Raw genomic sequence first — 13,509 nt, 5'->3', positions numbered from 1 at the left:
CTGTTGCAGTATTTTAAACAAAAGGGATCTCCCACCTAGGGCAGCCCAATGCTCGGCCAGTATACAGAAGTCTAATTGTCTTGTATGCACCGTATGTCACACTTATGCTCCCTGCACATAACGTAGAGCATAAAAGGGATGTGCAGATGCAACTACCCAAAAATGAATTGTCCCAGAAGAGAACAGTCTCCATAGGACAAAGGAGTACATGCACATCCAGAAGGAAAAAATGAAGAAGAAAAAGGGGAAGCCCTCAGCGAGAAGAGAATCTAAAATAAAAACCAGAACAAACAACAGGGGCTTAGAGGGAGGGAGTGAATGCTGCAACAGTGAAGAGAAGGACATTTACTGTGTGGTAAGATTTTAGACAACTGTACTACGTCCTTCTATATCATTGTAGCAGTATTCTAAACAGAGGGGAAGAGTAAAAAATGCTCAATAAATATAATGGGAAGTGGAAGGCTGAGAACAGCCCTCAACAAACTCATATAAAATGGTACTAGCCAAACCTGGTCTGGCTCTAGAAACCATATCCAACTTATAATGCTAAGTAAAGGTATGCATTGAAGACCAAGTAGCCACTTCAAGGATGGAATTGGTGTCCAATCCCCTTGAAGAAGGCATCAGAAGAGGCAACAGATAGTGGAATGAGTTCTAACAGAAGTAGCTAGAGAATTGCCATGAAAAGTACAACAAAGGGAAATGGCCTTAGATATCCAAGAAGAGATGGTTTGCTTAGAAACAGCCAAACTCAATGTCCTGGGATGAAAGGAAACAAAAAGCTGGATCAGACTTATGCATGGCCTTAGTTTTATCTGAATAATATCTCAGCTGTCTGTGCAAATCCAAGGTATGTAGGATCCTCTTACTAACAGACTGAGGAGAAGGGAAAAAGGAAGGGAGTTGTACCAAATGATTCAAGAACAACTCATTTACTACTTTGGGCATAAAAGAAGGATTACTATGAAGGGACACCCGGTCCCTGTGAAAAAACAAAAAAGAAGGAATGGCCCTAAGAGCGTGGAGCTCAAACACCTTCTGAGCAGAAGTAAGAGCCAGCAACAAAATGGTCTTCCAGGTACAATGTTGCAAAGAAGCAGAATCTGCAGGCTCAAAAGGAGTGTGAGACAATTTTTCCAAAACAAAATTATGGCCCTATGGAGGAGGAATAGGATTCCACAAAGACTGAATATGCAGGATGCCTTTAAGAATTTGTTTGACCTCAAAACGAAAAGCCAAAGGAGGATTCAAGAGCAGACAAGCAGAAATGGCTGAAAAATGGACCTTCACAGAAGAAGAGGCCAGACAACAATGGGGCAATAATGGCATTGGAAGCGGCAGCAAGGAAGTTCTAGGTAGTTGCATCCATACATCCCTTTTATGCTCTTTGTTTCGTGTGGGGAGCATAAGTGTATCGCACGGAGCATACAAGATCATTAGGCTTTTGTATAATGGCCGAGTGTCAGGCTGCCCTGGGCAGGAGATCCCTTCTGTTTAGAATACTGCAACAGTAATATAGAAGGAAATTTTATGTATCCCTGGTACCTCACATCAATAAATTTCACCAGTCTAGTTTTCAAAGACAGTATTTTAACCAAAAGGCTGAAGAGCGCCCAAGAGGATTCACTTTCCTACTGTGGAAGCTGTGCAATGCAGACACTACTATGAATGTTAAGTATGATTTATGGAGAGAAAAAAGGCCCGCAGGGCTTAACAGTAAAGTGAGCGAGTTAAGGCAAAGGCAAGAGTACCATTCATATTGTGAATCATTCCCTTGCACGCTGTATCGATGAGTATGTCGCATAATGAGAATGCAACTACTGTGGCCTGCTGGCGAGCGAACAAAAAACAATTATGCACATATTTGCAGCTTCAGCATTGCAGATACACCTCAAAAGGACTACAAGCTTCAAAATCACAGTGCAATATTTAAATATTAAAATAAATAAATAAGTAACACAATCCGTAAGTGTGAAATAGCTAACTAACCCTAACAAAGATAACTAAATGCAGAAAAACCTCAATATTATCACAGTGAATAATGCTTTCTTTGGAAAAGTGATAAAGAATCATGCATTTAGTAGCAAAACCATCAAGGCCTGGCAGTATACTACCTCCAAGTGTTCCATATGAATTTCACTCAGAGTACATTAATACAGTCCTGGTGACACAAATAAAGCATTTCCACTGTACAATAAATCTCTTTTAATATAATTTAGATTGCTGCTTTTGTCCGCATATGATTTATAAATTAGCTACACAGTATGTACTTTGTTTATCAAAATATTTTTAAACAAGTCATGTAAAAAACAAGGGGAAAGCAGACAAAAAAGGGATAACCATGGAATGAGGAGTTCTGGAGAGCAAAACAACTGCATAAAGTAATAACAGCTATAAAGTAAGTAATGAAATGTATTTTGTGCATGAGTTATAAAATAACACTTTGCTTTGCTGACCAGTCTGACATCACTAGGTATATTTACAGGAGAAATGCTCTAGGTGTGTGCAACATACTGTTCCAGTAATGCAACATATAGCACAGGAACACAACTGCAGTGATTTGAAATACACCAAAAGCAGTATGAGTAAAGTAAGCAGGGAAAGATAATCAAGTTCAATGAAAAAATGCATATTAACAAAAATTACATACATAATTTTAAAGGTAGAAATAAAGAATTTAGGGTATTATAGTATGAACTACGGTATAGTCCAGAGTTTTGGGTAGAGATTCATATAGTCCTATAATATGGGGTAGAGTCGTGCAGTGGGACACTTATGGGTATTTAGTTTATTAGGTCAGACAAACCAGCAAGCTATATCTTACTTTAAGTCAGATTAAAATAACATTTTGTAGTGGCACTATTACTTAATGCTGCAATAAGGTACAGTTGTGTAAGAGCTTACCATAACAGTAAATGGCCTTCTATTCACTGTTGCAGTACTCTTTACAATAGTGATCCCCTGCCAAGGGCAACCTGACAGCCACCTCTGGCCCTAGAGATCATATCCAACTTATAGTGCTTGGTAAAAAGTGTGCACAGAAGTCCAAGTAGCTGCCTCAAGAATAGAATTAGTATCCAAACCCTTGAAAACAGCACCAGAAGAAGCCAAGCCCTAGTACACTGAGCCTTAATAGGAGAAGGAAGGCTCTTCCCATGATAAGAACAGCAAAAAGAAATGGCATTAGGTATCCAAGAAGAAATGTTTTGCTTGGAAACAGCCAATCCCAAAGATCTAGGATGAAAAAAACAAAAAGCTGTTCAGATTTATGAAAAAGCTGTAGTCTTATCCAAATAATACCGGAGTTGTGTATGCAAATCCAAGGTGTGCAAAACCTTCTCACCAGCAGACTGTGAAGAGGGGGAAAAAGTGGTCTAATGAATAGATTAAGAGACAACTCATTAACCACCTTAGGCATAAAAGAAGGATTAGTATGAAGGGACACCCTGTCCTTATGTAAAACTAAAAAAAGAGGAACAGCTATAAGGGCTTGCAGCTCAGACACCCATCCGGCAGAAGTAAGGGCCAAAAGAACAACAGTCTTCCAAGAACAATGTTGTAAGGAAGCTGAATCAGCAGGCTTAAAAGGAGCCTGAGTCAAATTTTTAAAACAAAATTAAGGTCCCAGAAAGGAAGGACAGGTTTCCTGAGAGGTGTAATGTTAATGATACCTTTGAAGAACTGTTTTGACTCAAATCTAGAGGCTAAAGGGGGACACAAAGGCAGACAAGCAGGTACACTTGAAAGGTGGGTCTTAACCGAGGAATATGCTAACCCTAGCACTGAGCAATTCACAAGTAAGAAAGAACCAAAGGAACATCCACAGTAAGTAGATCCAGGTTATGAGAAAGACACCAAACAAAAAAAAAAACGCTTCCATTTTGATAAGTAGTGTTTCCTAGTAGGGGGTTTCCAGGCCTCCTGCAAGACCCGAAGCACATCCTCAGAAAAAAAGTGTCTACAGTGGATCTAAATCCTATCACCCACAATGTCAGTTGAAGCATGAACAGGTGGGAATGGTGAGATATCCCTTGTCTTGTGTAAATAAGTCCACCCCGTGAGGCAACTTGTGATGACTGCCCTTGGCAAGATGCAGAGGAAGAGGGTCTGGGCCAAAAGAGAGTCACCAGCAAGATTTTGGCAGCATCATGTTTTATCTTGAACAGGGCTTTTGGAATGAGAGGAAGGGGAGAGAAGGCATAAAGAAACATCCCCTTCCAAGAAAAACAGTGTGTGTGTCCACCTTCCAGACCACAAGGCATGGGCACAAAATAGCTGAAGTTGTCTGTTCAGAGGGGAGGCAAACAGGTCTACTTGAGGAGTATCCCAGTGGTGGACAATTTAAGAAACACATCCCTGTGAAGCATCCACTCGTGGGATTGTGTTACGGACCTGCTCAGAGAATCCGTCACTATAGTCTGATCTGAGGGACTGTAAACTGCTCGAATGGTTACCTGATGCTGAATAGCCAGCTCTCAAACCTGAAGGGCTAACCTGCATAGGACATAAGACCTTGTCCCCCTTTGCTTGTTGACATACCACATCACTGTGGTATTGTCTGTGAGAATCCTGAGGGGCCCTGGAAGGAAAAGAGAATGAAAATCTTAAAGAGCCAGAAGAAGAGCTCTCATCTCTTTGACACTGATGTGGTCTTTCATTTGTCAAAGAGACCAAAGGGCCTACACCTTCAGAGGGCTGAAGGAGGTCCCCTATTCTATGTCTGAGGCATCTGTGAAAAGTTCCTGAGAGGGAAATGGAGTTTGAAAAGGAAGCCCTGGGTTGAGAGGCAACTGATGAATCCGCCACTGAAGTTCCAGCTTCAGTCATGGAAGAAGATGGACTAGAAAATCTAAAGGATGAGAATGTTGAAGCCAAACTGACTTAGAAACCACTGGAGCTTTCTCATGTGGAGCTTGGCTAGAGGGAGCATAGGGATGGTGGAAGCCATGAAACCCAGAGTCCTCAGAAATTTTCTGTCTGTGACTGAAGACATAGGAAGAAATGATTGAAAGAAAGCCATGAGAGTTAAAGCCTTAGGAGGAGGTAGGGATGTCAGCATTGGAATAGTCTGGAGCCTGCACCCCAGAAAAACATGATCCTGACAAGGAGTCAGGAATGACTTTTGGAAATTCACCATAAACCCCAAACTTTGCAAGAATGAAACAGCAAAGTGTAGTTGCTGAAGTAATATCTCCAGAGAGAATGCCTGAATCAGCAGGTCGTCCAAATAACGAAAAAAATTGTATTCCCCCTAACCTGCAGAAAGCAATCACAGGAGTGATGTGTTTGTTGAAAACCCTTGGGGTAGTAGAGAGGCCAAAGGGCAAAGCAGAGAACTGAAAATGCCAATAAGCAACAGAGAAACATAAAAAAGGTTCCTGTAAAAGGAATGAACAGGAATGTGCAGGTAAGCATACTTGAGATCCAGGGAAACTAGAAAAGCCTGAGGAAGTAGGAGAGGAAACAAGTTTTGAATGGACAACATATGAAAGGAAGTGACCTTCAAAAAATGTATTTAGGTAAGAAGTTTCAGAATGAGTCTCCAGGTGCCTTCTTTCCTTGGGACCAAGAACATTCTGGAATACAATCTCTTCCCCCTGTCACACATTGGAACTTCAAGAATTGTTCCTTGAGCCAACAGTCCCGGAAACACCTCAGGAAAAAAGGGCAGTTGTTTCTGAGGAGGCTGAGGAATGCCCAAAAAGGAAGGAAGAGATTTCCAAACCATGTAATAACCCTGGCAAATGATGGAAAGAACACAGAAGTCCTGGGTGATCTTTAACCAAAAAGGAAGGTGCAGGGAAAGTTGAAGAGAAAGAGGAATGTGACTGAAAAGGACAGGGCAAGGATAGTCAGACAGCACCTGGTATGTCAGGAAGAGAGGCTTCTGAGTAGAAGTAATTTGGGTAGCCTTAGCAGGGAGGTCTTTTACCACCTTTTTTACCTTTAGGGGAGGGTAAGACTGTCTATGGACAAATGCAGGCTTGTTAGAGAATTTCCTTTGAAACTTAGGAACAGGTGAAAGAAAAATATGCTTCAACTCATGTAAGGCCTTACCTTTTTCTTTCAGGGACTTAAACAACGCCAAAGCAGCAACACCAAACAAATGCTTATTATCTAGAGGAGCATCCATCAGTTTAGCCTTGATATAATCAGACAAAGACTTATGTCTGAACCAGGAATACCACCTCAACAAAGATGCAAAAGCAGCAGTCCTAGATGAAGCATCAGCTGCATCATTGCTGTATTTAATGGAATGGAGATCCACTTGGGAGACTATCTCTAGCAAGGCAAGAGCAGATGCCTTCCCCACAGAATCAGAGAGATGTGATATAGCCAGACAGGCTTGAGACAGAAGAGCCAAAACACATCTAGTCATATGTGTCTGACAGTTAACAGCTCTAAAGGCTAGGGCAGCAAAAGCAAACATTTTCTTACCCAGCCTCTCCATGGTTCTGCTATCCTTATCAGACAGAAGCAACTTAGTGGCTCTCATGTCACATGTGTACCATACAAATTGGACATCTGACATATGACATATACATCTGATATATGGTGCAAGGAAGGGCCTAGCCTTTGGTAGGCTGTCTGTGCATGCAGCTAACTTAGGCAGGATATCCCTATTGTAAAGAATAGCATAGCCACCCCTTATGATGGAGAGTACCCACCTGTCTGTGGTAACAGCTTCCCACTTGGCCAGGGAGAGTGACAACCTCTGAGAAAGAGGGGTAATGGGGTTGGTGATGGGGGGATAGTCAAATGTTTTTGCCACCAAAGGGTGGCCTCCTAGCTGGAGGTTCTCTTTGGGATTTTTCAAAGTATCTTTTCCTGGGTGTTTTTCTCTGTTTTTAGACTTTCCTAAGATATCTTCAAGTGAAGGAGGTAGATATGGCTGCGTAATTCCTATGGTACCTAGGGACTGAGGACAGTAGGATCCGTCTGCAGTCTTTCATGGTTTTACCTTGATCTTGGCATGATTTGAAAAGACTGGCTGCATGAGGGCCAAACATAAGTCTGTTCAAGGGCAAATCTAGAATCTTTGATTTAAAATCCTCAGGTATACCTGTCTGCAAAGCCATGCATATCAACAGATAACAAATCCCATGGTAACTGCCTTAGGAGAAGAATCCACAGCATCGTAACTGCACTTAACTGTGCCTAGCCATCTGAATGACCTGTGAAAGTAAGCTCTGCATCTGTTGCTTGCTTAGAGTCTGCTGTATGAGGATCCAAGATGACCTTTTTAAAGAAAGAAAAAACAGAACTCAAATACTTTGTCATTTGAGTCTAGTAATTAATTGCCCCAAAGGCAGGAGTAGCACAGGTGTAAACCTTCCTTCCTAGTCTATCCATAGCCCTACTATCTTAATCAGTGGGTAGGGCATTTGCATTGGGCAGAAACTTGGAGGAATTATATGAAGACAGAGAGAGAGAGTGAGAGGGAGGGAGATACTGCAGAGGGGTCTGCCACAGACTTTTTATATAAATATTTCAAGTCATCAGGGACCTTGTAAATCCTGTCTGGTCTGTTAGGAACTGGTTGGTGAGAATCAAGTGCAGAAGAGGTAGACTGAAAGGCATACTGGAAAGCCTCAAGCAAAGGAGGGACTGGAGAATGGAAGGGATATCATTCACCAAGAGGTTGTAGTACCTCTTCAGAACATCAGAAACCTGTGTGGATTCCAGTCAAAGTGTTTCATCATGCTCTGTATAGTTTCCCCAAATGAAGCCCCCTATACAGGGGGATCTGGAGAGAGTCCCCTCCATCAGAGGAGATTTGTCCTGGAGCATGCAGCTGAGAGGAATAGTCCAGTGAATGTTCAGAATGATAGTCCTGCTCCTTATCAGAGGAAGAGGAAACCAGAGTAGGTTTAAGAGAAGCAGCCTGTGGTAGTGGAGGCCTGAAGGAGAGGGGCTTCAAAGAATTAATGACTCTGAATAGCCCTTGTGAAAAGTTCTTCCATTCTCTCTCTCTCTCTCTCTAGCTGTAGAGGGGGAGGCAACAACCTTATTCTTCTGCTTTTCCTTTTTATGTGTGACACCTGCCTGGATGAGAATAGAGGCTTGGAACCATGCCTGACCTCTATTAGACAGTCTGGGATTTCTTCTCTAACTAGAATTTGAGGGATGCTGTTCTGTCCTTCAGCAATGATAAATACAGTTTCTCAGATGTATCATCAGTCCGCAATGTTTCAGTAGCCATGCTGTCCTCCGACAGGGTATTGTAGGAAGCACCTGCGAAGAAGCCTGATATACTGCAGGCTCAGAAACCTCAGCGGATACATCAGAGTCAGAAACTGGACTGCAGATCTGCTTGAGGCGTCTTAATTTTTTTTCTTCAGTGGCAGAGGGACGTCCGATAAATCAGAGTCAGCCATCTTGGACTGAGCCAAGCATTTAAGATTCCAGGTCCCGAGGAAATGTGTTGTGAGTAAAAAGCCTAGATCGGAGGGCTTTTGGAACAAAAAACTGACAAGACAGAGCAAGATTTGTGATCGTATTCTGGGCCTAGGCAAAAAAAGATACTAGATATGCAAGTCTTTGTAAAGAATCTGCCTACCGCACTCACAAAAATTTGGAGAGAAAAAGTAAGGTTCCTCAATGGGGCACTTATCTGGACAGATGAATGGAGTAAAGGTACCAAAAATCAAATAAAGAACAGCCCAATGGATGTATGATTTGTGTTCAGGTTAGTGGTGAAGATCCACAATTGTATGTCCATCTTTGTACTCCAATGCATAGTAGCTGAGGTTATGCATTGAACATATGACTTGGGGAAGCTGAAGCTTTGGTACCTCAACTGGAAAAGGAAACAAACAACTGGTCTGACTTCCGAAATTCTTTGGTCCATTGCAAATAGAAACGCAGCTGTCTGTGAACATCCAACTGGTGAAATCTTGCTGAAGAGAGGAAGTATAGGAATATGTATACTTCAGGTTCAGAGAAACCAGAAAGCCTGAGGAAGAAACACAGGGAAAAGATACTGTACAGTCAAAAGTGTGAAAGAAATTACCTTCAGAAAGGTGCTGAAAAAATGAGAGAACTAGAATGGGTCTTCAAGACCCCTCCTTCCTGGGAACCAAAACCATTCAGGAGTAGAAGCCCGTACCCCTCTGGCAAGGAGGCACTGGCTGAATATTACCTTAAGCTAAGACGTTCTCAAGAAGTGGAGGAAAATGAGAAAACTGGGAAGGAAGGGGTTGAGAAGTCCATGAAAAGGGAGGAAAGGATTTCCAAACCATAAAATAAACACTGTGAATTTTTCATAGAATGCAAGAATCTGTTGTGATGCACTGCCAAATGGAGAAGGCCAAAGTTAACCTTTGGGAAACAGACCAGTGGAAGAGAGAGATGACTGTCGTATACAAGCTGACTTGTCTGGAAAAGAAGATTTCTGCCCCCTGGAATCTTGACCATATTTCTCAGGAGAAAACATGTTAGAAGGTGTTTTACTCTTTAAAGGCTGCTTAGGATTTTTACACAGAAAGGGTGCCTTAGAAGGGGTAACTCCGCTAACATTTAGGGATAGGTGAGAGGAAAATTTGCTTAAGGTTTTGCATGACCTTCCCTTTTTCTTGCAAACCTTTAAAGAAATCTGCAGCAACACAGCCAAATTAATTTAGGATATCTAAACAGGAGTCCAATAAATTTGCCTTCACATTCTCACAAAGGGAGTTAAGCTGAAGCCAGAAATCCTCCTAATGACCGACCCTGACACAGCCATTGTATAAGAAGCATTAGCAGCATCATAGCTGCACTTGATGGAATGGCAAGCTACTTGCAAACAGAACCTGGCAGAGAAAGAGCTGAAGTTTTAGAATCAGACTTGTGCATGTCAGTTAACAACCCCCCCGTCAGTTTGGCAAGAAGGGCAGGCACATACCTGGTCATGTGTGTCTGGTAATTGATGACCCTGAAAGTTAGGGTAGCAGAGGAACACATTGTCTTACCATACCCATCCATGGCTCTACTATCCTTGCCTGATGGTAAGACTTTGAAAGAAGCAAGCAGCTTAATAGGTTTGTCATTTGATAGGGAAATCACAGAATGGTCTTTTGAAGAATTCTTATACAAAACCTTCTGTCCCTTAGTAACCTTATAGAACCTGCCTGTTTCTTTAGAAGCAGGGGCTGAAACTCAGGGGCCAGGGAAGTAGATATAAAAGTATCTAAAAGAGCTTCCGAAACAGGAGGAGCTGCAAAGGGCTTGGGAGAATCCATATGTAAGAGATCACAGTACCTCTTCTGGACGTCAGACATCTGCCAGATTTCCCAATAAAAATTACCCATCATTTTAATAATGGTATCTCTAGTAACTTCGAAGAGAGTTCCTCAACCAGAGAATTAGAGGAAAGAGCATCCTCCTCAACAGATGCCAAAGCCAAAGGTCAGTCAACCTGGGAGGAACAAGCCAAAGATTCCTCCTCAAAATCCAAATCCTCATCAGAAGAATCAGAAGCCCTTCACCTTAGAGGGAGTGAAATAAGAAGGAAACCGAACAGAAGATGGGACTGCCAAACCCTGAGGAGACTTCAAAGCCATAAAGCCCTTACAAACCTGGGAGAATCTGAACCATGTTTTACCTCTACAAGGGAACCCTGTACTTTTTCCCTTACCAGAATCTGTGGAATCTCCCTAAGCCCTTCAGAAATTACCATCTGCAGTTCCCACTTCTTATTCACAATGGAAGTTGGCTCATCCTCAAAAGACATGCAAATGGCATGCCCCATGTTGGCCTTCAACAGTGTTGCAACAGAAGGGGCAGATGCTGGAACCAGACAATGTCTTCATCTGATTCTACTGAGATGTCTTGCAGAGCCAGGAAAGCAAAAGTCTCTGCATGTGATTTTGTCAACTTATTCAAACAGCAACTGAACATCTGGATGGATGGATTCAGAAGCCATGGTCCCTTGAGTGAGTAATTTCAAGCTCTAGTTCTCTAAATAGACATAGAAGAAAGAAGAAGGATGAGGGTCTTAAAAGCAAATGCCTGGCAAATACAATACTGTTTGTGGTTGTGATCTACATCTAAACAAAAATGCACTTCTCATGTCTGTCCTTATAGGGAATATACCTCCCACACTAACATTTCCCCTTCCTGGATGACATGTCCCTTCAGTGAAACTAACAAGGAGAAAAAGGAAGAGATCCAAACAGGGTACTTAGCCTCCGTAGGTGAAGAGAACTATGTAAGCTATATAACTTTTAGACCAAATTCAAAATGATGCATTCAGACAGGTGGCATAAAAGTTCTGAGGATTTGGCACTCATACATCACTTACATACCATATGCCTCAGACGTAAGATGCAAGTACAGCACAAGAAAAGGCCCTGGCTTTGGTAGGCTGGCTGGACATATGGGAATCCTTGGCACGGTAGCCCTATTGTAAGGACTACTGCAACAGTGATTAAGGAATGACATAACATATTTTGTCTTTAAATGATGCATTTTCTTACACAAGCCAGAAGCAGACATAATACCTTCCAGTGTAACATCTGAACCACTGACTGTACATGGACACTAAAAAGTATATTTTGTACAATGTGTACAAATGTAATATTCCCTAGTAAAAAAGAAGTTATGTACTCAGCATAACATTCCATGTTGGAAGTCCATCTCACCCTTCATTTTTACATATGGGTTTGGAGCGGATCCTCGGCTCCGACTCGGCCAATTTTCAAGCTCGAAGACTTCTGGTTGGCTTGTGGCTAAGCAGGTATCCCATGGTGCACCAGTGCAATCTCCAGATCTTGTTTGCTGCTCACTAGTGATCGAAAGAAACCCTTAACCAACAAGCCAATACTAAAGGGTTGCCAACCAAGAAATTTATAATATTACCTCCAGATCTTCCAGGATGCAGGCAGGAGGGAGGGTTGGTAAAAATGAAGGGTGAGATGGACTACCAACATGGAACATTACGGTGAGTACATAACTTCTTTATGTTAGGTAGTCCAATCTCACCTTCATTTTTACATATGGGACAGCGTCCCTAGCTCCTTATTCTTGGGTGGCTCATTGGAAGATGCTCCTGAGCACCGTGGAGCCAAAGGATGCTCTACCCCTAGAAGCCAGATCCAACTTATAATGAGTAATAAAGGTGTGAGAGGTAGCCCACGTACTGCTGCACAGATATGATCAATTGGTACCCTGGCTTGGAAGGCTGCAGAGGTAGACAGAGACCTGGTAGAGTGAGCCTTGATCCTTTGGGGTAAGGATCTGCCCTCCGAGCTGTACATGAAAGCTATGCAACTCGAAATCCAGTTAGACAATGTCACCTTAGAAACTGGAAAACCCAATCTGGAATCAGAAAAGGAAACAAACAATTGGTCTGACTTCCGAAATTCTTTGGTCCATTGCAAATAGAAACGCAGCTGTCTGTGAACATCCAACTGGTGAAAATGGTATTCCGCTGCATTGCTATGATTGGGAAAGAAGACTGGGAGTTCAATGGACTGGTTCAATGTGGCAGAAGAACAAACTTTGGGAACAAACGAAGGATTGGTACGTAAAGAAACCCTGTCTTTATGAAAAACTAAATAAGGTGGTTCAACAGACAGGGCATGTAGCTCAGAAACACGTCTGGCTGATGTAATAGCTACCAAAAACACAGTCTTCCAAGACAAGTACTTTAAGGAAGCTGAATGAGACGGTTGAAAAGGAGGGGATGTTAGTTTTTACAACACAAAATTTAAGTCTCAAGAAGCCACAGGTTCTTGTAAAGGTGGTCTCAGCAGGGTGGCACCTCTCAAGAAGGTTTTACATAACTTATGCGACATAAGGTTAACATTTGGAGATCCCAAATGTCGTTGTGTCTTTCGGCTTATCCCGGTTAGGGGTCGCCACAGCGGAACTCCGGTCCGCTAATGTTTGGTAGTGGATTTTTACGTGCCGAGTTACCAGCCTTGACGCACAACCTTCAACGAAGGCACGCCCATTCACGCATGCCTCCACAAAGAAGACGTTCTAGCTGAGAATCGAATGCGCCAACGTCTTGCTGTAAGGTGACAATGCTACCGCAGCACCACTACCGCGGTATTTGGAGATCCCAAATAAAAATGAAACAGCCGCCAATTGTACTTTGATGGTGGCTGCGGCAGATCCCTGTTGAAAAAGCTCTGAAAGGAATTCCAGAATTACGGGAACGGGAGCGGTGTAAGGATCCACTTTCATTTTCTGTGCCCAAATCGAAAACCTTTTCCACTTACTGTCATACAGCCTTCTGGTTGATGGTTTGTGTGAGGATAAAAGAATATGGGACACTGATGATGAAACATCATGAAGCCTGACTAGAGATGGAACTGGATCAGCCAAGCTGTCAATTTGAGGGTGTGGAGAGAGGGGTGTAGCGAACCCGACATGTGGGTCAATAGATCTGGAACTGGGTCCAGGATCCAAGGATCATCCAGGAGAAGAGGCTTGAGGAAGGGGAACCAGACCTGACGAGGCCAGTAAGGAGTAATGAGGATCAACTTGCTTCCCAGTCGGTTGGCTTTCTGTATCACTTTGGGG

General features: G+C 42.6%; 1 protein-coding gene across 2 annotated transcripts in view; it reads right to left on the bottom strand.

Moving 5' to 3' along the window:
• The window catches only part of ALG8 (ALG8 alpha-1,3-glucosyltransferase), a 625,276-nt gene that overhangs the window by 56,986 nt on the left and 554,781 nt on the right, over positions 1-13,509 (bottom strand). The gene's annotated exons all lie outside the window — the stretch shown is intronic.

This window comes from Protopterus annectens, chromosome 5.part0, assembly GCF_019279795.1.
Source record: "Protopterus annectens isolate FY-2018-M chromosome 5.part0, PAN1.0, whole genome shotgun sequence".
Classification (NCBI taxonomy): domain Eukaryota; kingdom Metazoa; phylum Chordata; order Ceratodontiformes; family Protopteridae; genus Protopterus; species Protopterus annectens.
This window is presented reverse-complemented; position numbering and strand designations above follow the sequence as displayed.